Source organism: Oreochromis niloticus, linkage group LG3 (assembly GCF_001858045.2).
Source record: "Oreochromis niloticus isolate F11D_XX linkage group LG3, O_niloticus_UMD_NMBU, whole genome shotgun sequence".
In the NCBI taxonomy this organism is placed as follows: domain Eukaryota; kingdom Metazoa; phylum Chordata; class Actinopteri; order Cichliformes; family Cichlidae; genus Oreochromis; species Oreochromis niloticus.
This window is the reverse complement of record NC_031967.2, coordinates 24,729,418-24,752,263: the sequence shown is the minus strand read 5'-3', so window position 1 is coordinate 24,752,263 and position 22,846 is coordinate 24,729,418. Positions and strand designations below refer to the sequence as shown.

At 39.5% G+C, this 22,846-nt stretch overlaps 1 protein-coding gene across 1 annotated transcript in view; it reads right to left on the bottom strand.

Moving 5' to 3' along the window:
• LOC109194482 (B-cell receptor CD22) overlaps positions 1 to 22,846 on the bottom strand; it is a 477,380-nt gene that overhangs the window by 370,355 nt on the left and 84,179 nt on the right. The window lies entirely within an intron of this gene.

The window sequence follows — 22,846 nt, the reverse complement described above, 5'->3', positions numbered from 1 at the left end:
ATACTACAAGTAATGATATCTGCTTGGAATGAAGCAATAAAAATTTGTGGTTTGGAAAATGCCTCTAAAGTCTTGAGATGGCGCGCATATGATTCAGACTTTACCCCGAATCATTGTGATAATAGATTCAAGAACTGGATTTCAAAAGGCCTAACTAGTTACTATTCATTTGTCCACAAGGGGGCGTTTCAAAGCTTTGAATTCTTAAGGAGAAAATATGATTTAGGCTCAGAAAAGTTTTTCAGAATATTTACAGGTCAGAAATTATTTTATTCAAAGCTTAAAAGTGAATCTAAACAATTTACAATTTGTAGAAACATTTTTTAACATTAATTAAATCTGGAGCGCAAAGTAAAATTACTTCCAGATTATACATCCTGTGGTGTAAAAACGACAGCACTGTCTATATTAAAGCAAAGTGGGAAAAAGAAGGTAGTCTGATCATTACAGACGAGTGTTGGGGCAACATATGCAAGATACAGTGGGCCACAACCGGGTCAAATGTTTGGCGTGAATTTTGCTGGAAAAGCATCCTGAGATTCTTCATCATCCCTGCTCAGAAAAGGTATCAGGGAACTGGTGACACTTGTTGGAGATGTGGGGGAGATGGTGCTAACCATTTCCATATCTTTTGGGACTGCCAAGTCATTCACCAGTATTGGTCTCTAATCTATGAACATCTACAAAAAGTTTTTTCATTTGCTTTTCCTTTAACCTTTGAGAACATATTTCTGTGTAACATACCAGTGGATAAATTGAACTCTTTGTATATCCTACTGGCCACAAGTTAAAAAAAGCCCTCACGAGGAGATGGCTCAAGCCTGTTAACCACCAACGATGGAAGACTGGATATATTATGTACAAGAGATCTATACAATTGAAAAATTGTCATTCTTTCTTAAAGTGCAGAGGGATACCTTCTTTATAATATCGTCTAAATGGACGGACTATGTTAAGCTTGTGAGATGTGATTTTCTATGAACCATGACACTTTTTATGTTGATACACTGATTTAAATACCCATGTCAATAACGTGATGCTAACTTGGCTGCCCTGCTACGCCCCTACCCAAGTTTCTATGAGGATTTTCTTTGTTTCTTTGTTTGATTTGTTTTTCTTTTTAGTTAATGCTTTTATTCTTTTGGCTTTGTTCTATTTTTGTTTTCTTCTTTTATTATTATTTACTTATTTTTTTTCCATTTTTTTCCTCCTTTTCCAATTATAAGTTTAAAAATGTGAAAACAAAAGCAATATACAAAGCTATACTGCGTGCTTTCTCAATAAAAGAGACAATATTAAAAAAATGCATGCCATGAAAGAGTTCGGTTCTTAGAAGGATAATATACAATTACTGCAACATAAATAAGAATTTAATACAAAAGTAGATGGTATCATTAGTCTTCCATCAATGCTGAGTTTAATTCTTCAATATGATCGGAAATGTTATCAAACATGGTGAAAGTTCAGTTATTTATTTTATGTTCTTGTCCACAAGTTTCTTTGTTAATGTCCACGTCCTCTTCCTGAACCTGAAACTAAATCAGAACAAACACAGTGTAAAAACAGAAACAAATATATAATGGTGCTGATGTTGTGAGTCTGCTTTGTGAACTTCTACATTCATATTATGAAAAAACATATTTATTATCTCGCTTTTCCTGAGTTCAGATGTTGTGAAATTTCAATGTCCTCTTATTTTATTATTTGGCTAAACTAGAAAAAGATTGAATGTGACTAAACACAATGAATGAAAGTCATTCCAACAGGACTCTGAACTTGTTTTACTGGAAGAACAATATGATTTATTTCATTCTTAAACTCATGTGATTATTAGTGATCCAGTGAAGTATTTGTACGTTTGTACCTGAACCTGTCTCAAGATTCACATCATCGTAATCAGAGCTCCCGTCTGGGTCATCATTTCTCCCTGTTCAGACAGTGTTAGTGTGTTTAATTAAGAAAAGCTCTCTTTTATCTGTATTTCGAGATTAAGAGTCACAATAACATATTAATAAAACATGATATCCTTACATTTTCTGAAGTCAGTCTTCTCATCAATAACTTTAAGTTCAAGTGTAGATGTGACATTTGTATACTCATCTGCTGGTCCACCTTAAATAATAACATGACATGAGGTCTGATCAGTCAGTTTATAATCATTATATCTCTTATAGCTCTGTTATTATCAGAGGTTATACTGTACCACTTCCAGTGTTTCCAGAGGATCTCATTATTTCATAAACTGGAAAATCACCTGCAGGTCAGACAACAGAAGAGAAATTACTTTTTCACAATATTTGTTTGTTTACAAACTTAGTGTTAAAAATGATGCAAGTAATAGTTTCTGGGACTGACCAGGAAGAAGAGAGGAGTAAACGTTGTTCTCATTCTTGTTGACTTTTTGTTGTGCAGCAGAGTTTTGATTGGTGCTCTGAGACTGAGTGAGACTAAAACATGCAAAAAATACTGTGTAATTTAATCAGGAATAGTTATAATTTCATGTTATTTTTAAAATGAAATAAAACTTTTGCACCAACCTGTTACAACAAAGATCTATAAAAGAAAATTAAAAATTATTGTTACACTGGTTTGTAATCAGTTTCCTTAAACGTGTCACATCAAATCATTGATGAGGAAAGCTCTCACCCTTTATCTTTCTGCAGCAACACAGCAGCAGCAGCACGAGGATAATTCCACTAACAAGTCCGATGATGAATGGAACAATAAATGAACCGATTTTAGATCCAGAGCCTAAAGTTTCAGGTAAGATCAAAACACAAAGTCAAAACTCAGAAAGAAGTCCAACTAGATCTAATAAAATCCAAAAAGTTTAGGCCACATCAAGAAACAGTAAAGTCACCACTTTTAGGGACTCATGAAATAAATGTTCTAGAAAAAAGTAAAGAAACAAAACAGTATGAACCTAAAAACAACTTTAAACGTTTCTTTTTTTTAAAGACCCATTTTAACAGTAAGAAGTTTTATGTTTAGAAGTCTTATTATATAAAAGTTATGATCATGGTTTTGAGTGTGAGATGTTTGAGGGGTTTTCTTTTCTTTTTTTATATCTTTGTATTATAGTTTTGTGCTCCTGTTCTTTGGGTGTTTAGGTTTATTCTATGTTATCATGAGTTTTGTGTTTGAGCTCCATCGTCTTCTGTTTATTTTCTATAGTCCTCGTTATATTATCTATATTTCTTGTTCGTGGTTACTTTTGCTTTGTTTACACTCAGCGTTCCTCATTAGGTTATGCAATCTTCACTTATGATCGTTTGTGTTTCCTTTGTCTCCACAGTCAGTCATGTCTCCATGTTTGTTTATCTTCTCTCACTGGGTCAAGTTCACATGTCTTAGTCCTGAACTCAATATTTTTTACTTCCTGTTTTGTTTTGGTAGTCTCTCGTCTCCTGTATTTAGATTTGCGTCCCCTTGTCTTGTTCCCTGGCATTTCCCATCTTCCAAACTACCTAATGGGAATATTTTGTGTGAGTCTCTCTTTGTTCTTTGTTGCATTGTTCCTCATGCTCTGTGTTTCATTCTTGTGTGTCTCCAAGTTATGTTTCTCTCGTTGGAGAGGCTCCTGCCTTGTGTTATAATTTCAGCAATGAAGCTACTTTTGTGTTTTATGTCTGGGTTTCCGAGTCCTGTGTTTGAGTCCAACCCTGTCTGCCACACAGTGAACCATGACAGCCATGCACTGAGTATACTAAGAGTGTATTCAATTTGACCGTTGACCTAGTTTAATCTGAAATGTTTATGTGGAAAATATAATCATATTTATTATTTTGACCATAGACCCATTTCATTTGACATATGTGTGAAGAGTATTATTGTAATTTACTCCATAATCTTCATTTAGGTTGTCTTTATTAAACAGCATGTATAAAACTCAGTTTTACCAAAGCAAAGTTATCTCATAGTAAATGTCATTAAATGTCAGAGTATCATCTATATTAGCAGAGCTGCTGTCGCAGAGCCGTCTATGATTGTGTTAAGTCACTGCTACACTGCTTTTTGAGTTTATTAAAACTGCAATTCAATAAACATTTTTTTCTCCAATTTGCAGCTTCATCTCCAGTGGTCTTTTTGTTATCTGTTTTAATTAAGTAGCAGCAAGTTTGAAAAGTTTAGTTTAGTGAATAAAATTAAATCTTCAGCTCCAGTTTTTGTCCCAAAAAAGAAATAATGAAATAAAGTGAAGTCATTTAAACACACCTCGTACAGTGATGTTGACTGCATTGCTGAGCTCTCCTGATCCAGACTCACACCAGTACACAGTAACACCCTCCTGTAAGCTGTGGATCTCATAAGAGGATCCACTCAGTTTCTGGCAGTCACAGCAGTGTGAAAAAAAGCTTTTTTCACTAAACTTGCTCACTCTCCACTCAGTGAAGTTTCCCTCACAGGTCAGTGAGACAGAGTCAGAGGTGAAGTGTTGCACTCTGTCAGGACTCACTGTGAGAGACGCTGCTGAATGAACATCTGAAAAACAGGATGTAAGGAGGGTTAAATCAGGGTTATAATTAAGGCTCAATCTCCAATCACTGTGTTAAGCCTTCTCCTTATGGTTCACATTTAGTCCAATGAGTTCAGATTTTCTGAAATTTTCTGAACTTTGCCTTTTCTCCTCCGTTCTTATTCATTCTCTCGCATCTTAAAATGCTTCATTTCTTCTTCCTCTGCAGAAGAAATGGGTGGCAGACAGTACCAGGAGAGGATGCTTTAAGTGCTTGTGATTATGCATAACAGATGTTGACAGATGTTTGATATCTGCATCTGCTGATTTGATTTTTGCACACATTACATATCAGTTTGGTTTCATCTGCAGCACTGAATGTAAAATGTTTCCACACAGAACTTGATCAAGTTTTTTGGCTGGTGGAGGACCAAGTGGTGGCTCAGCAGCAGCAACACTCTTTTCTATTTGGTTGACCAAATCCATGTGGGGAGTTTCAGCTACGTTAATGAGTGACTGGACAACAGGAAGCTATAAGGTTAACTGGCTATAGCCTATATCTTGCTGTCTGCCAAAGATTAAACGTACCATATAACTCCCACAAGTGCATACAATTCGACACAACTACACAAGCATTGTTTTAACCTTTTAAACCGAATGTTAACGTTACTCTGTCAACATTCTATTGTCTAAATGACCGAGCTAACAGAGCTACGTAAACAGAGCGAACATGAGAGCACCCGACTGCAGTCGTCAATAATGCAGCGTAATGGAATAATCTCCCGATCCTCGCTAAAGTTATAAACTGCCTCCGGAACCCAGTTAAGGTACAAAAAAATCTATTCAACAAAAATATAATTATAATAAATTAAATTAATTCATTTATCGCTCAGCCGAGCCTTCTCTGTTGCTGTGTGGAGCAGCCCGTGTCAGTCACCTCTTTTACACGTCACTCACTCATCCAGTCATGCACTGCGGTCTCATGTTTAAGGAAACTCAGCTTTTCTTTTTCCCGAATACAAATATTTTTTTAAGTAATTGTTCCAAATAAGTATTCGTAAAAAACACATTATTTGTGCCTTTCCGAATACCATATTTGGGTTCGGCTCCATCCCTACTACGTGCTCATGTGACTTTATTTGAGTATATCAGGCAATTTATGCACACATATTTTTCTTTGGCTCTCAGAGGAGGCGGACGGATCTTTCACCCTCTCCCTCCCTCATCTTCCCTGCTGCTGCTTCTATGTGTTTATCTAGTCTCGTCTAACTCTAATCCTCAAAGAGTTTCTCAGTCTTGTTCTCTAAAACCTAAAGAATTATGGATTTGATCAACTGGTTCCGTAACAAAATTGACACCTTCCTAAGCTTGGGAGAGCCCGATTGTCCTGCGGAGATGTTTGCTGCCGGATACTCGATGGTCGGTTGCGTCGTGTGTCTGGCGACACTCTCGATGGAGGACATTGAACGACATCTATCAATTCAGAACCACGATAACAGAGTTCTGGCTGATGGGACCTGGCTCGGACCTGGCTTATCGAAGAACAAGAAGCGGCTACAGCTGTTCAAAATCCCACAAGGCTGGCCGACATGATAGACAATTGGAAGGGCTGTGAATACTCAGACTGTGTTTTGAACACACTATGGATAACATCTTGGAGAAGAACAACGGGAATTGAGACAATTGGTGACCAGTGATGGACATTAGACCAACTGGATGCAGTTGTTTGCACTGAACCCAAACATTCATCATCTTCACTCATGTGGCTATCCCACTGGTGCCAGCTGAAGGCCTGCCAAGGTCAAAGCTGACTGGAACAACAAATTCTTCCCATGATAACAGGATTGTTGTCAGAACTTGTTGTACCTCCTTCAAGGCCACCTGGGTCCACTGGAGACTGTTGATCTTCGCTTAACCGGGCGTGGTGACACTTTCTCTCAGCTGAACACGGGATACACACACACACACACACGAAACATGTACACTGATACTGATACGCACTATCACCCTCCCTCCCCCGAATCCAATGCCTCCTCCCATGCTTACCTCCCATCCGATGTGGACAGCGGATCAGCTGGAGGCGCGATCGAAGATTGCAGCGGTTCCAGACCAGCTGTACACACTGGAATACTCTCCCATGTTGCTTGTCTGTGTTTTATTGTGTTATGGTGTGTTGATATCTGTGCATTCCTGGATTATCCTTTTGTGTTACACATTTCAATGTTTTTTTTCCCTTGCTACCTAGCCTGACCTGTCTCCCCAATGTGATGTTTGTGTATTGTATGTATGGTCAGCAAGGTCTGTCATCTCGGTTGTGGGCAACTGCAACTGACAAATAAAGGCTATCTCATCTCATCATCTCTATTTAATATTCTCTGAAGGAAGAGGTCGTCTAAAAATTTTTTTTTACACATTTACACGGACAGGGAGTTTTTTGAAAGCAAAACTGATCAGACCTGTAAAGTTGAACTTTGGTGTGTAAATGATTACTTTTTCATTTGGATTTGGATGCATTAATTCAGTTTAGTTCAATTTGATTTTATTGATACAGTGCTGAATTATATTATAAGGTAGTCCCTTCAATAATACATACAGAGAAGAACCCAACAATTATATGACCCCCTATGAACAGGAACTTTGGTGACAGCGGGAAGGAAAAGCTTCCTTTTAACACACCTATTGTAGCATAAATAAGGGAGGATTCAGGGTCACCTGGTCCAGCCCTAACTATATGCTTTAGCAAAAAGGAAAGTTTTAAGCCTAATCTTGAAAGTAGAGATAGTGTCTGTCTCCCGAATCCAAACTGGAAGCTGGTTCCACAGAAGAGGGGCCTGAAAACTGAAGGCTCTGCCTCCCATTCTACTTTTAAATACTCTAGGAACAACAAGTAGGCCTGCAGAGCGAGAGCGAAGTGTTCTAATAGGGTGATATGGTACTACAAGGTCATTAAGATAAGATGGGGCCTGATTATTTAAGACCTTGTATGTGAGGAGCAGGATTTTGAATTCAATTCTGGATTTAACAGGAAGCCAATGAAGGGAAGCCAAAACAGGAGAAATATGCTCTCTCTTTCTAGTCCCTGTCAGGACTCTTGCTGCAGCATTTTGGATTAACTGAAGCCTTTTCAGGGAGTTTTAGGACTTCCTGATAATAATGAATTACAGTAGTCCAGCCTGGAAGTAATAAACGCATGAACTAGTTTTTTAGCATCACTCTGAGACAGGATATTTCTAATTTTAGAGATGTTGCACAAATGGAAGAAAGCAGTCTTACATATTTGTTTAATATGTGCATTGAAAGACATATCCTTGTCTTAAAACAGTTGTGAGCAGGCAGGAAAAGGACCCAAATGCAAAACTCACAGAGACAAACATGAACTCAAAAACACTGCTTTATTGCAGATACCATATTTCTAAGATTTTCAGGGCCGAGTAAAATAACCTCAGTTTTATCTGAATTAAGAAGCAGAAAGTTAGCGGCCATCCAGGTCTTTATGTCTTTAAGACATTCCTGCAGTTTAACTAATTGGTGTGTGTTATCTGGCTTCATGGATAGATAGAGCTGGGTGTCATCTGCATAGCAGTGAAAATTTATGCTATGCTTTCTGATGATGCTGCCTAAGGGAAGCATGTATAATGTAAACAGAATTGAATCTAGCACTGAACCCTGTGGAACACCATAATTAACCTCAGCGTGTGAAGAGGACTCTCCATTTACATGAACACATTGGAGTCTATTAAATAGATATGATAAAAACTACTGCAGCGCAGTACCTGTAATACCTACAGCATGTTCTAATCGCTCTAATAGGATATTATGGTCATGTTTTTTTCTTTCACACATCATAAATGCAGGACCGAAAAGAGCACAAGCAGAACAGTTCATTAGAGACAAATGTTTATAAGACTGACAGTTAATTTAAAAATTCCTCACCTGCAGACCAAACAAACTTTGGTTGACTGTGATCAGTGTGATACTCTGGGTCTCCTCTTCCAGCTCTGCACACATATCCTGCTGTGTGTGTCTGTCCATGAATGATGTAGGAGTCCTGTGCAGTCCCACTGCCATCAGGTAGCAGCTCATAACTGGAGGATTTCTCTGATAGATCAGGAACAGCTTTATACCAGTAGAAGCTCCATCCTGCAGACGGATGTTCAACCTCACAGTTCAGAGTTACTGAGGCTCCAGGACTCAGCCATGATGGAGACACAGTGAGGACAGGACGGGGTTTATCTGCTGGGAAATTAGATTCTTGGAGTGATAATCAAATACATGCAAATCCATAAATACAATGCCTGTATGCTACATATTTAGCATGTTAGCATGTTTAAATTTGAACTATTAACTCAACACATAATTAATTAAAAATGACTGGGTGAATGGATTATGATTTTACTTACTGTGTGATACTGTTAAATTTAAAGGAACACTCCACTCTGTTAAATGATTTTGTGCACTTTTTCTTCTGCCTCTACACTCATAGTGTCCATCGTTATATAGAGAAGCAGAATCTACTCTGAGTTCACTTTGATTTGATGGTTTATGTGAGCTGGTAGTTCTCCATTCATACTGCCACTCAGTGTCTCCTCCTTGGATCTCACAGCTGAGAGTGATCATTTCTCCACTGTATACTGTGGGCCAGTCGGGTTGCACTGTTACAACAGCACTGGCTGGACCCATTCATTAAAACATTTAAATAAAAAAAATATTAAGTAACCATTAATATTTTGAGTTTTGCAATCATATGAATGCAGATCATGAATTTATTTATGATTGCTGAATTCAAACTCACCGGTTATGTAAATTTGAACTTCTTGGCTTGCCTCTGTGTAGTAAGCTGGGTTTCCTCTTCTTCCTTTGCACCTGTAGAGTCCTTCCTGTGAGACACTGAGTTGTCCATCAGACGAGGAGACAACATTCAGTAGGATATTATCTCTGTACCAGAAGTATTTCCATCCAGATGATGATGATGATGATGATTGGGTCACAGAGCAGGTCAGGGTCACAGTGCCCCCTACTGGGACAGTTGTGTTGTCAGTGCTCAGTGTGGGCTTTGGTTTATCTGCAGTTCAGTTTAGAAAAAGAACATAAAAGTAAATGAGACTGAGTGAGATTAATATAAATATATTGATATTTGCCTGTAACTATATATATATATATATATATATATATATATATATATATATATATATATATATATATATATATATATACATATATATGTATAGGTCCCTCATCCTATCAAGCTGCATACATCAAGCTGTATGCCAAGAGTGAACGAGACATCGATTCACTGACCCACACTACCAGGATATACAGCAATGACATTGGAATGTCGTTCGGACTGGAGAAGTGTAGTTGGATGGTAACAAAGAGAGGGAAGGTAGTCAGAACTGAGGGGATTGAACTACCAGAAGGCAACATTGCAGACATAGAGGACAGTTACAAGTACCTGGGGATCCCGCAGGTGAATGGGAACCATGAAGAGGCCGCTAGGAAAGCTGCAACCACCAAATACCTGCAGAGGGTCAGGCAAGTCCTGAGGAGTCAGCTGAACGGTAAGAACAAGATCCAGGCCATCAACACCTACCCGTGATCAGGTACCCTGCTGGGGTAATAGGCTGGCCAAAGGAGGAGATAGAAGCCACTGACATAAAGACAAGAAAGCTCCTTACCATGCATGGAGGGTTTCACCCCAAGTCCAGCACCCTGAGGCTGTATGCTAAGCGGAAGGAAGGGGGCCGGGGACTGGTGAGTGTCAGCACCACAGTCCAGGATGAGACAAGAAACATCCACGAATACATCACGAAGATGGCCCCAACTGACAGCGTGCTCAGTGAATACCTCAGGCAGCAGAAACCCAAGAAAGAGGAGGAAGGTGAGGAACCATCATGGAAGGACAGGCCCCTGCACGGTATGTACCACCGGCAGATAGAGGAGGTGGCTGATATCCAGAAATCCTACCAGTGGCTGGACAAAGCTGGACTGAAAGACAGCACAGAGGCACTAATCATGGCAGCACAGGAACAAGCACTGAGCACAAGATCCATAGAGGCTGGGGTCTATCACACCAGGCAAGACCCCAGGTGCAGGCTGTGTAAAGATGCCCCTGAGACAATCCAGCACATAACAGCAGGGTGCAAGATGCTAGCAGGCAAGGCATACATGGAACGCCATAACCAAGTGGCCGGCATAGTGTACAGGAACATCTGTGCCGAGTATGGCCTGGAAGTCCCGAGGTCAAAATGGGAGATGCCCCCAAGGGTGGTGGAGAATGACCGAGCTAAGATCCTGTGGGACTTCCAGATACAGACGGACAAAATGGTGGTGGCTAACCAACCAGACATAGTGGTGGTGGACAAACAGAAGAAGACGGCCGTAGTGATCGATGTAGCGGTTCCGAATGACAGCAACATCAGAAAGAAGGAACACGAGAAGCTGGAGAAATACCAAGGGCCTCAGAGAAGAGCTCGAGAGGATGTGGAGGGTGAAGGTAACGGTCGTCCCTGTGGTAATCGGAGCACTAGGTGCGGTGACTCCCAAGCTAGGCGAGTGGCTCCAGCAGATCCCGGGAACAACATCGGAGATCTCTGTCCAGAAGAGCGCAGTCCTGGGAACAGCTAAGATACTGCGCAGGACCCTCAAGCTCCCAGGCCTCTGGTAGAGGACCCGAGCTTGAAGGATAAACCGCCCGCAGGGGCGAGATGGGTGTTATACATATATATATATATACATACATGTATATATACATAATATAAAATATTATAATACCGATATACGGTGGCCCTGAAGTGCAAACCACAAAAACAAATCACAAAACGCACAACAAATTGAAAAGCGCAAAAACAAATTCACTTAACGCAAAAACAAATTGAAAAGCGCAAAAACAAATTGAAAAGCGCAAAAACAAATTGAAAAGCGCAAAAACAAATTGAAAAGCGCAACAACAAATCACTTAACGCAAAAACAAATTGAAAAGCGCAAAAACAAATTCACTTAACGCAAAAACAAATTGAAAAGCGCAAAAACAAAAACCACACCGGAAGAGGTAGGTACCAATGCTGCAACAACAGGCATCACTGATTGGATGATGGATCCGGTAGCCTTTTGAACCGGAAGTTGTTCTGTTCGGAAGTTTGGTGACTGCTCTACCAACTTTTTTCCACAACTTGGACAAAACATGTTGGCTGTATCCCAATTCAGGGTCTGCAGCCTTAAAGGCTGCATTTTAAGGCCGATTACGTCACAGCGGCGCGCCGAAGGCTGTCCCAATTCAAAGGCTGCTCGAAATGCAGCCCTCAAATTCGGCCTTCATTTCACTGAATTTTAAGGCTGTGGCAGTGTAGACTTCGTGGCCCAACATATCCCACAATTTATAGCGCGGCAGTCACTGTGGATAATTTTGCCGCAGACGGCAGAAGCGTAGCGGCCGAAGAGTAAACTGTTAAAAGTAAGTACTGAATATTATGTCACTTTTTTATGTGCAAATGTTTAATAATGAGGAACATTAAAACACTACTGTTGGCCACATGTCGGTAAAGTTATGTGACATTAGCGATGTTTGTACTAACTTGGTTTTAAAGCCTTTGCTTTAACCTCCTAAGACCCAAACTCTTCCACGGCATGCATTTTTAATTTCTCTTTGATATTTGGGCTTATTGGGACCTGATGAATGTAAAAATAAAGAATTACCAGATTTTTTTTTTAACCTAATTTTTGTTTCTAAGAAAAATGAGAGGCACATATGAGGATTAAAATGTCCATAGAACAGTAGCGGTATAATGTCCTCGTAAGTGGATATCAGGCCCTTGTAGAGCAAAATTGAGTATTTTGGTCTAAATAACCCAAAATGTGATGTCCACATATGTGGACGCCAGGTCCTAGGAGGTTAAAGTATACACCGTTCAATAGCTGACCTTAATCTTACAGAGAATGTGATGATTTTATGGATAATTAAAGTCAGTCATATATCCACAAACACAACAAGCTGAAAGTCAGTGATGCTGCTCGGTTTGCAGTCCTGAATATGACGGCACAAGCAGGATTCACTGCACTGTTAATGTTAGCTATGTTATATTGCTGCCTCTGTTCGGTGGTGTCGAGCCAAACGGACTTTAACGTGTGTTTGAACGAGCTGACGGTTCACTCGTTAAGCTGAAAGAAAGATGCTTTAATCACAGGAGTCACACATGTGTCCACTGGACCATCTGGGAACTCTTCTTGTTTAGCACTCGTAATAACACAAACACTAAATCCTCCTTCTCTTGTGCTGTTTTGTAGCAGTGTGTACACCTGAGACTGTCACCTGTCTGTCTGTCCTGCACTCTCTCTCTGTTTCTTTCTCTCTGATTGTGGAATAAAAGTATGAACATGTATTTATAAGTTACACTTGTGTTTGAATCCTGCAGCTTATCACACATTTGATTTCCATGTGTGACAACTGCAAGTGTCCAGAGTGAGGACAGACTGAGGGACCCACTGCTGCACATCATCTGTGAGGCTTTGCACCCCTGATGATCCACCAGGACAAACTCAGCAGTGTGTGAGGAAGAGGAGGAGGAAGAGCCAGCAGCAGCTGACAGATGGAGAGAATAGACAGACTGTTCCTGTTTGTGAAGGACTGCTAGAAACATTTAAAATAACTAATTGTCTGTCCTGAATCAGTCTTATTAGGTAATGTTCAGATAATTTGATCATCCCAGTGTTTTCAGTGTGGGAGAAAGTACTCAGGGCCTTCAAGTTACACACTATGAAAGGCAGAAACAAGTTTAATATTCAGAAACCTAAAGTATGTATCAGCAGCAGAATGGAGCTAAAAATAAATGTTTGTTTCAGTTCTATGAAGCTTTGAGTATTTTGGATTAGTAGCACTGCTGTGTTTGTTGCATCATATTGCTGTAATTGTTTATATGCTTTATATATTCTGAGCTAAGTTGATCTATAGTGTTACATCATATTCTATAAGGATGTTATGTGTTTGTATACTTTCTGCCCAGTTTGACCCATTTAGCAGAAGTCAGCCTGTTTAAGGCTCTGATATCTATTCTGTATGACTTAAAGCAGTTATGACATGGTCTGATTTTCTCACCCAATAAAGAGATATTTAATATATCAGTCTACTCTTCATTCTATCAGACAGTTATCACAGGTCGTACATTTTCTTTTTACACATATATGTAAGCATTGAGCCAAATTTAGTAATGCCAACATATTACACGGACAATATTTGTCTCTTATATATAATACATATACATATACACTGTCAAAGATACTTGTCTTTGAGTGAAGATTTAAGGTGATAGGACATATAAATAACTGCAACTTGAATCTTTACTGAAGCTCAGTATTTGACACGGCGTTCACTCACATGAATTTCACTCACATGTGCTGTACCAGTGTACCTGCACATGTGATGTGACAATAGAAGTGATTTGATTTGAGAGTTCAAACTCACTGCTGTAATAACTTATGATTTATATAATAACTATGATATTGGCCATATCATATTTGCACTGACTTTAGTCTCATGAACAACATTAGCTAATTGTTATTTACTAGCTAATCTTAAATGACTGTTCAGTACAGATATGAAGGCCAACAATCACGTTTTACAGTCCTGTGGTCTCAGCCTCAGATACGTATTAAATCACACAAAGCTCGTGTAGAAACAAACACACGAACAAAATATGTTCTCCTTCATTTCCGTCAAAGCTGTATGAAACGCTTCCAGCGGTTGGTGTTATGGTTGCTAGGCAACCTGGGCAGCGCGACGGAGGCTAGACCGTCCCATTTCACAAGCCTCGCACTTCCGGCCTTAGCGTTTTTAAGTACACGGCCCTTGAGGATCGTTGAGGCTGCGTACTTTAAGGCTGCAGACCCTGAATTGGGATACAGCTCTTTCTCATAACCACGTTCGGCAGAACAACTTCCGGTTCAAAAGGCTACCGGATCCATCATCCAATCAGTGATGCCTGTTGTTGCAGCATTGGTACCTACCTCTTCCGGTTTGGTTTTTGTTTTTGCGTTTTGTGATTTGTTTTTGCGCTTTTCAATTTGTTTTTGCGTTAAGTGAATTTGTTTTTGCGCTTTTCAATTTGTTTTTGCGTTAAGAGATTTGTTTTTGCGCTTTTCAATTTGTTTTTGCGCTTTTCAATTTGTTTTTGCGTTTTGTGATTTGTTGTTGCGCTTTTCAATTTGTTTTTGCGCTTTTCAATTTGTTTTTGCGCTTTTCAATTTGTTTTTGCGCTTTTCAATTTGTTTTTGCGTTTTGTGATTTGTTGTTGCGCTTTTCAATTTGTTTTTGCGCTTTTCAATTTGTTGTGCGTTTTGTGATTTGTTTTTGTGGTTTGCACTTCAGGGCCACCGATATATAATAATCTATAATATAATCTTATAAATACATATATATTTTAATCAGTGTAATTTAAGTGACACCTGAATGATGAGAAAAGGATAACAATCTTTTCATTATTTCACAAAAAAAAACACGTAGCACATGTTGCTCATGTGTCCACACCACACTCTTTAACCAAAACCTGAAACCTTTATCTATTGATTTAAACCTAAATACTCTACACAAATATTAAATATTGAATTAACTACAGCATAATACTGTCATGGTCCCCGTGTCTCGCCGGCTGACTCTGTGTCAGGTGACATGTTTGGTTTTGTTTTCGTTCGCTCTCTCTCTCTCTCTCTTTCTTTCTCCCTTTCACTGCGGCAGCGCTCATTGCGGGCTCCCGCCGCTGGCCCACGCACCTGCTATCATCACCACACCTGTTGCTGATTCCAGCCAATTGCGGCACTAATTAAGATGGCGGACCTGCGCTATTCTTCGCGGGATTGTTGAGCTATCAGCGTCAGTCAACCTGCAAACCTGTTTAATCTGAATCTGTGAGTTTTGTGTGACTTTTTGCTAACCGGACTTCTCTGTGTGCTTAGATCATCCCCGAACCTGTTTTGGCTTTGTCTGGGCGGACAAACGAGAGGAGCAGCTGTGGAGAGGAATTGGACTTTGTTAAGAGAGAGTGGAGCCTTTTTTCCCCAACTCCTGTTTCCCCACGAACCCCGGATTCCCGGACCCCTTTTCCCCCAGCACTTTGTTCACTTGGTGTTTTTCTGCACTGTAAATAAACGCACTGTAATCTTGCCCAAGGAATACCTGGTCTGCACCTGAGTCCGTTTAAAGAACCGTGTCAAATGCAAACAAGTTGCAACAAATAATGCTACACAATTTTTTAATAATAGTAAGTGATGGGAATAACGGCATTACAAGAAACGGTGTTACTAACAGCGTTACTTTTTTCATTAACGAGTAATCTAACTAATTACTATTTCTATCAATACAACGCCGTTACCGTTACTAACAAGAAAATGCGGTTGCGTTACTTTTTTTCAACAAACAGACGGTTGAAGCTGTGTTCAGCTTACCACATCTTATGTCAGTTGCACGAAAGTAGCTGTAAGTAATCTGGGCGCTCCCGCAGACGGTAATCACTTTCTGGCAAACAATGACTTTTTGGCCCTTTCTCAAATCTCAAGTACGCAAGTTCTCAGCGAGTACGGACTTGCCGAGAACGCGAGCACGGACTCGCGATTTGTACAACTGGAACGCCAGCGTACTTGATGATGTCACAGGTCCGGCGTTTTTACTGCCGTCCCCTCTTAATATAACTGTGATTAATATGTTATGAAGCATAACTTTAATCTCAGCCAACCCGATTTACTCAGGAACAAATAAAACACTGAATAAAATAAACATTAACCAAACATTAACATTTAGAAGGTACTTATATATCATGTTTAACCTCAGTATCGAAATCTCTATTAGTAAAAAAATAGTGTGCATGTATGCTCTAGTGATCCTCGACCTCCCGGTCTGCTATGGAGCTGGCGGGTCACAGACGTCTCCGAAAACGTTGGAGCACGTTTGGAAATATATGATATCTTGATAAATCGAGCAGATATTTGAAGCTTACACAGCTACATTCTCGCTTGAAAATAACTTTCAACAGTAACAGTAATATTTAAAAGTTTTAGCCGCGCTCCTCCGCCATTGCCGCGTTTGAGTTTTGGACGAAATGCATTCTGGGATATTTAGCTGTACCAAGTACACACAAGTCACCACCGATGCATGCTCGATAAAACGGGCGGAGAACACATCGGGGAATTTTTCGCGTTCTCAGCTTGATGCATACTTTGAATTGGAACAGTACTTGGTCTCCGACTGATGACCTATCACGAGTACACGAGAACGCAAGTACACACAAGTACGCATATTGAGACAGGCCCTTTGGCACAACACCTGGAGCTAAGGGGGAAAAACAATCGCATGAGTGCTGCTGTTTGGCTGAGGAAAAATATAGTAGCCGTGGTAGGACAATCAGATGACAACTTCAAGATGAAAAAGCAATAAGGTGATATATACCAGTTTTTAAATTGTGCTGAGAGGGCAATTAAAACCAGAGTCATGATAAACAATATATACACGTGTTTTTTCCTGAATACTTTCGTCACGTTTACTGTCTAAGGACAGCGCTAGCAAGCACTCTCTGCTTATGACCAAAAAATAAAAAAAATGTACCATGTCTTCCAATCAAAAATGATATGGCCACATGACTTTTGGTTATTTAGGAAGAGGGGGGAGTTTTGGGAGTGACGGTGAGAGAGAGAGAGAGAGAGAGAGAAAAAGAAAGAGAGCGAGTTTTGAGATGTGAGAGATTTGTGACGTTTAGCATGTTTGGAGTGTGTAGTTAATGTGTTGTCTTGTGTAGTTAGTGTGTAGTGTTGTGGATAGTTTTGTGTTGTGTGTCAGAACAATGAGGCGACTGCTGTCTCCAGGTAGAAACAGGAGTGATACACCTGCTGCTGTCAGACCTGCAGGTATCAGGCTGTGATGTTCTCCTTTATAGTGGACAGAAATTATTTTTTTGGAGTGGCACAAATAATTTGTGTGGCATCTAACTGAATGTAGAACACCTGATTATGTAAATAGTTTGAAATGGTTATTAAAAAAAAGGTAAATGGCTGCAAATAACTTTGTTGTTGTGCATAGGATTTTAAAATTGTCAATTTATATTTGCATTTAAAGTTATAAAATATGATTCATTAAACATGTTTGTGGTTGTTACAGTAAAAATATAACTTTTTCTACTCTGATTTTATGTTTTTTCTCTGATTTTAGATCAATTGTGTTAATACAGTATGTAAAAATGAAAACATAACTGTAAATTCAGACACGTGAGGTTGTGCTGAAAAGAATGATACCAAACAAGGCAAAGTAAATAGTTTTTAAAGGTAAAATGTGGAGGGAAAATCAAAAATAGTTAAAAATGGCCAATTATACCCTGGACCCCAGAGGGTTAAACATTTTTTTTAAAGTAACGCAATAGTTACTTTTCAAGTAATTAATTACTTTTAGGATATTGTAACTCAGTTACTAACTCAGTTACTTTTTTGAAGAAGTAACTAGTAACTATAATTAATTACTTTTTCAAAGTAACTTGCCCAACACTGGTAATAACACTATAATAATTTTCAATACATGAGTTCAGATTAAATATATTCAACTTACATGATACAGTCAGTGTGATGATATCACTCCACTCTGAGAAGAAATAGTCCCTTCTGCCCCGGCAGCTGTATCCTCCACTGTCAGACTCAGTAGCTCTGATGATTCTGTATTCATTGGATGTTGGAGGTGTGTTTAACTTGGCTGCTCTCCATTCATACGTCCACTGAGCTCCTTCACCTCCCTGAATCTCACATCTGACAGTGACTCTCTCACCGCTGTATATCTGAGTCCAGGATGGCTGCAGGGTCACAGTGGGCTTATTGGGAACTGTTCACAGAGAAATATCCAGTTAGAGACAAATGTCTACAATGGGAATGCTTACAATGTCTGCTATTCATAAAATGAGAATAGAGAGACTGAAAAGATGAAAAAAAAAACCCCAGCTGATTCAAGGATATAAACTGCTTGTCAGATTGAATATGATCAACACACATTTATAGACATCACAGTATCACATAAATTACTTGTGTTTCAACTTTAAGGGTCTGTTTCTAGTAACGTGTTGTAATATTTGCTTTGCCTAGATATTATGTTTGATCTATAATCTGTATATTAGTGGCTTCATAGTGTCATGGTTAATGCTGTCATTCACAGGGTTAATACACTCCATTCAAGGTTTGGGTGGCTGTGGCTCTATCTACTAATTGGAAGGTGGAATCAATGAGTGTGTGAGAATGTTAAATAAGCATAGAAAGAAGTTATTTTATGAATGGGTGAGGGAGGGTTGTTGTTTCTACTTTGGGGGCTAAATAAGCATCAGTACAGTTACTAGCTTGTGAGCATAGATTAATAGGAGGCTTGCATCAGAAAGATCATCCAGCACAAAATCTGTGCCAAATCAAATATCTGGAGCAATCTGTAGTGGTGACAATAAAAAAAAATATTAAGTAGCTTTAATCTAAAAAAAAAGAGAGCGCATCAGTGGGCGATTGCCCAGGGTGGCATCATGGCATCGGCAAAAAAAAAGTTTAAAAAAAGTTACTCGCACCCATGCTGACCGAACATCATGCCAGCGCATTTTGGGGATGGCATAGGCACCGATCGATTTTCTATAGTCCATTTGCGGGGAGTAAAGGCACCCTCCATTTATGAGGTGTGCCTGCTGCTTGCCAAACAGGGAGGAGGGGGGCGGGGCAACGAGGATTCTCTGGCTGGCTGGAGCGGCATCTAATAACCAGCTCGCAAAATAAAATAAAAACAACCCAACAAACTAGGGCTGTCAACATTAACACCTTCATCATGATTAACGCGATTAAAAATTTCAATGCAATTAATCCATTTGAAGCCCAGAATGACTCAAAATCCCAGAAATGTCTCTTTCAACGCATTTTGGGCAGTTTGTCCAAAGTTTGTCCATTCTGCACTCCAGATGGGTTGATTGCATTAAAAATTTTAATCGCTTTAATGATGGCGTTAACGCACTAACATTCACAGCGCTACAACAAACACAAAAACTGAAGACATGATATAGATTTATAATTTGCATGTTCTGGAGATTTTCCAATCTGGTTTTGAAGCAATGCATAGCACTGAATCAGCACTTTTAAGAATTTTTAATGATATATTTTCATCATGTGATTCTGGTGAAAGTGTCATTCTTATCTTACTCAATTTAACTGCTGCATTTGACACTGTAGACCATGAAATTTTAATCTCACGTTTGGAGCAGTGTGTCAGTATAACAGGTGTGGCTCTGAACTGGTTCAGGTCTTACTTAATAGATCGAACCTTTTCAGTTCGCTTAGGAAATTGTGAGTCCTCCTGTGCTCCATTGTCTCATGGAGTACCACAGGGTTCCATTCTGGGTCCTGTTTTCGTTTTATTTACTTCCCTTGGGCTCAATTTTTAGGTGACACGGACTCTCTTTTCACTGTTATGCAAATGACTGCCAGATTTATGTTCCTCTTAAAGAGAAAGATGGGTTGTCTGTCAATCGCTGTCTGGAGGACATCAAGTCATGGTTGGCACTAAACTTTCTTTGTTTTAATGATTCTAAAACTGAAGTAATGGTGTTTAGACCTGCCTCCACTGCTGTTCTGTGTGTTGATTTGCAAACCCTGAAATCATTTTGTAAACCAGAGATTGTAAATCTGGGTTTTAAAATGGATCCTGAACTTAAGCTTGAAAGCCGGATTGGGTCGGTTTTAAGGTCTAGTTTTTTTCATCTGAGGCAGCTGGCCAAAATGAAGCACTTCCTTGCACGACAGTAATTTGAAACAGTAATCCATGCCTTTGTAACTGTTTGGCTGGATTACTGTAATTCTCTTTATTATGGGGTGAGTCGATCTTCTGCTTTTCAACTGCAGCTAGTTCAGAATGCTGCTGCATGTCTTGTAACTGGGAGTCGTAGATGCGTAATATTAATATTATGCATAATATTAATTAGCCGTTAATTGGAAGAGGTGTATTGTTGACTTGTCTGCTATTCTCAATGTATGATGGATCATAATGGCAGTTTGTTATCCATTTGCATACTCCCTCACTATATAAAATATTTGTCTGGTTAAATTCAGTACAGAACAATTTTCACAATAACATATGTTAATGTACAATCTTTAATATGTTTTATGTATGTTTTATGTGTGTGTGTGTGTGTGTGTATGTTGACGGGGTGGGGGGGTTGCCCAGTGCATCAAACAGGCCAGGATCGCCCCTGGGGGGTCATTATTTAAGTTTGAGGTGAACAAGTGATTCACACGTTTATCTCACATAAACGTTGTACACTTATTGATCTGTAATCAGTTGAACTTGAAGAGTGCATCCTCCACGGAGGAAACTGGCACAATTTTGTAAAAAGTTAAATTGATTCTTCCATTTGCCAATGACGTTTTTATATATTACTGACAGACAAATATAAGAAATAATGGATAAACAGCTTGATGTGCCTCGGGGCAGGAATATAACACTAAACTCACGGGTTTGCACAACTGTGACGTCACTGCTGTCCTCTGTGGAGTAAACTGGATCTCCTCTCCCTCCTCTGCAGTGGTACAGACCTCCTTGTGAGACACTAATAACTCTGTTCGCTTCATTTCCTCTCATGAGCTGAGCTTTAGAAGAGACTGAATCACGTCTGAACCAGTCAAACTTCCAGCCAGCAGAGCCCTCCACAGAGCAGCTCAGTGTCACACTGCCCCCTGCTGGTATGACTGAACTTTGTGCTGTCAGTGTGGCTCTGGGTTTACTTGCTGCTGAAGTTACAGGAAAAAGTTCATCAGATTGTCACTTGCTTCAGGAAGAACTTTGTTATAGAAATGATCACACTTTACACATTCACTCAGTCATTTAGCTTCTAGCACCAAACAGAAAATATTTACCTGCATGTGACACATTAGACTGTCTTCATACAAAACTACACTACAGATTCTCTCTGATTTATTCTGCATCTATTCAAAGACAAATGCTGCACAAACAAATTACTTTTAGATGTTTTGTGTCCTCTCTACATTTTCAGTAATACTCTAAAAGGGATACTACACTAAATAGTTTCTGCTATTTCTGTGGGAGCTGCATCTTATTTACATCAAGCCTATTCGCCCACATCAGTGTTCATTAAACTCCATCATTATCTTTGTCTTTTCGCTACAACAGTAAAATAAAATAAATGAAACGAGGAGACTTTGGTTCAGCTTTTATGAGGTGAAAAAAGTGAATAAAGATGCAGCATCTGATGCTGCTGAGTTACAAATTCTACTGTTTCCCAGAATGCAACACTGTTCTACTTTTATAAAGAGATGTTTAATTCCAGCAGGAAAACACAAGGCCTTAATGCAGGGGGGAAAAGGAAAATCTAAACTAGACTGAGACAAGGTTTTCTTTAGGAAAAACATTTGTCAGCACAGTTTTTTAAAACTAATCTGGAATGGCCAGCCGGTAGTGGCCGGGCAAATGCCCGGTATGCCCGATGACCAATGTGTCATGATCGACTCCGGGCTGGACCAATTACAGCCGAGGAGGTCGGATGCACCCTCCCCCTTGCTTGGGTAATGGCTCTGAAAGCAATCTTATCACAGACAAACAGAAGAAAATGGTATTGCGGTGAAAAGGAATGCGATTTTTCCTGCACTACAGCTAGAATGAAAAAAAGACACAAAGCTGTTAGTTATTCTGTCTTTATGCTGCGCAGCTGCCTCTTCTTCTCTTATTCTCTCTTATTCTCATTCTATCAATTTTCCTGAATAAAATCGATTTTAGCTCGAATAAAGTGATATCTATTTATTAAATCCTGAATCAATTTCATATATAAACATATTTTGCCAGAAACGCCAGAATCTCAGGTTAAAGCTTTCATTTCAACAACCGCCACACAGCAAAAACAGTAACTAAGAGCAGATAAACTGATTCCACACAAAGATGTAAACACAAAGTGCGGACCCGAGGCATCTGAAGCTGTAAGATGTCGGCTTTCTCACCTGACGGCACATACACAGACAGGCCGTTGGGGCTGAAGGCCGACAGCTCACAGATTCTGAATCTGCAGGTTTTGTTTCTCTCCAACCAAAATTGACTAAACCAGCAGGAAAAGAGGATTAAAACTAAGCCTTACATTTCGCTTCACATAAACATCATCATGAGTTCCCTGTTACTTTTGCTAATTTGCTTCCACCACGATAAAAATCACACTTCCTGCGCAGCTCGCTCTCTCTCTCACTCTCTCAGTGCACTTCAAGAACAGTTTCTCATCTTAAATCTCTGTTTTCTGCATTATTCGTTCGCTTATTATGCACAAGTCATGTACAGCGCTGTCAACCGCTGTTTTTGTTGTTGTTGTTGTTTGTATTTTTTTCCAAAAATGACCTCTGACAAGAAAGCCTCAT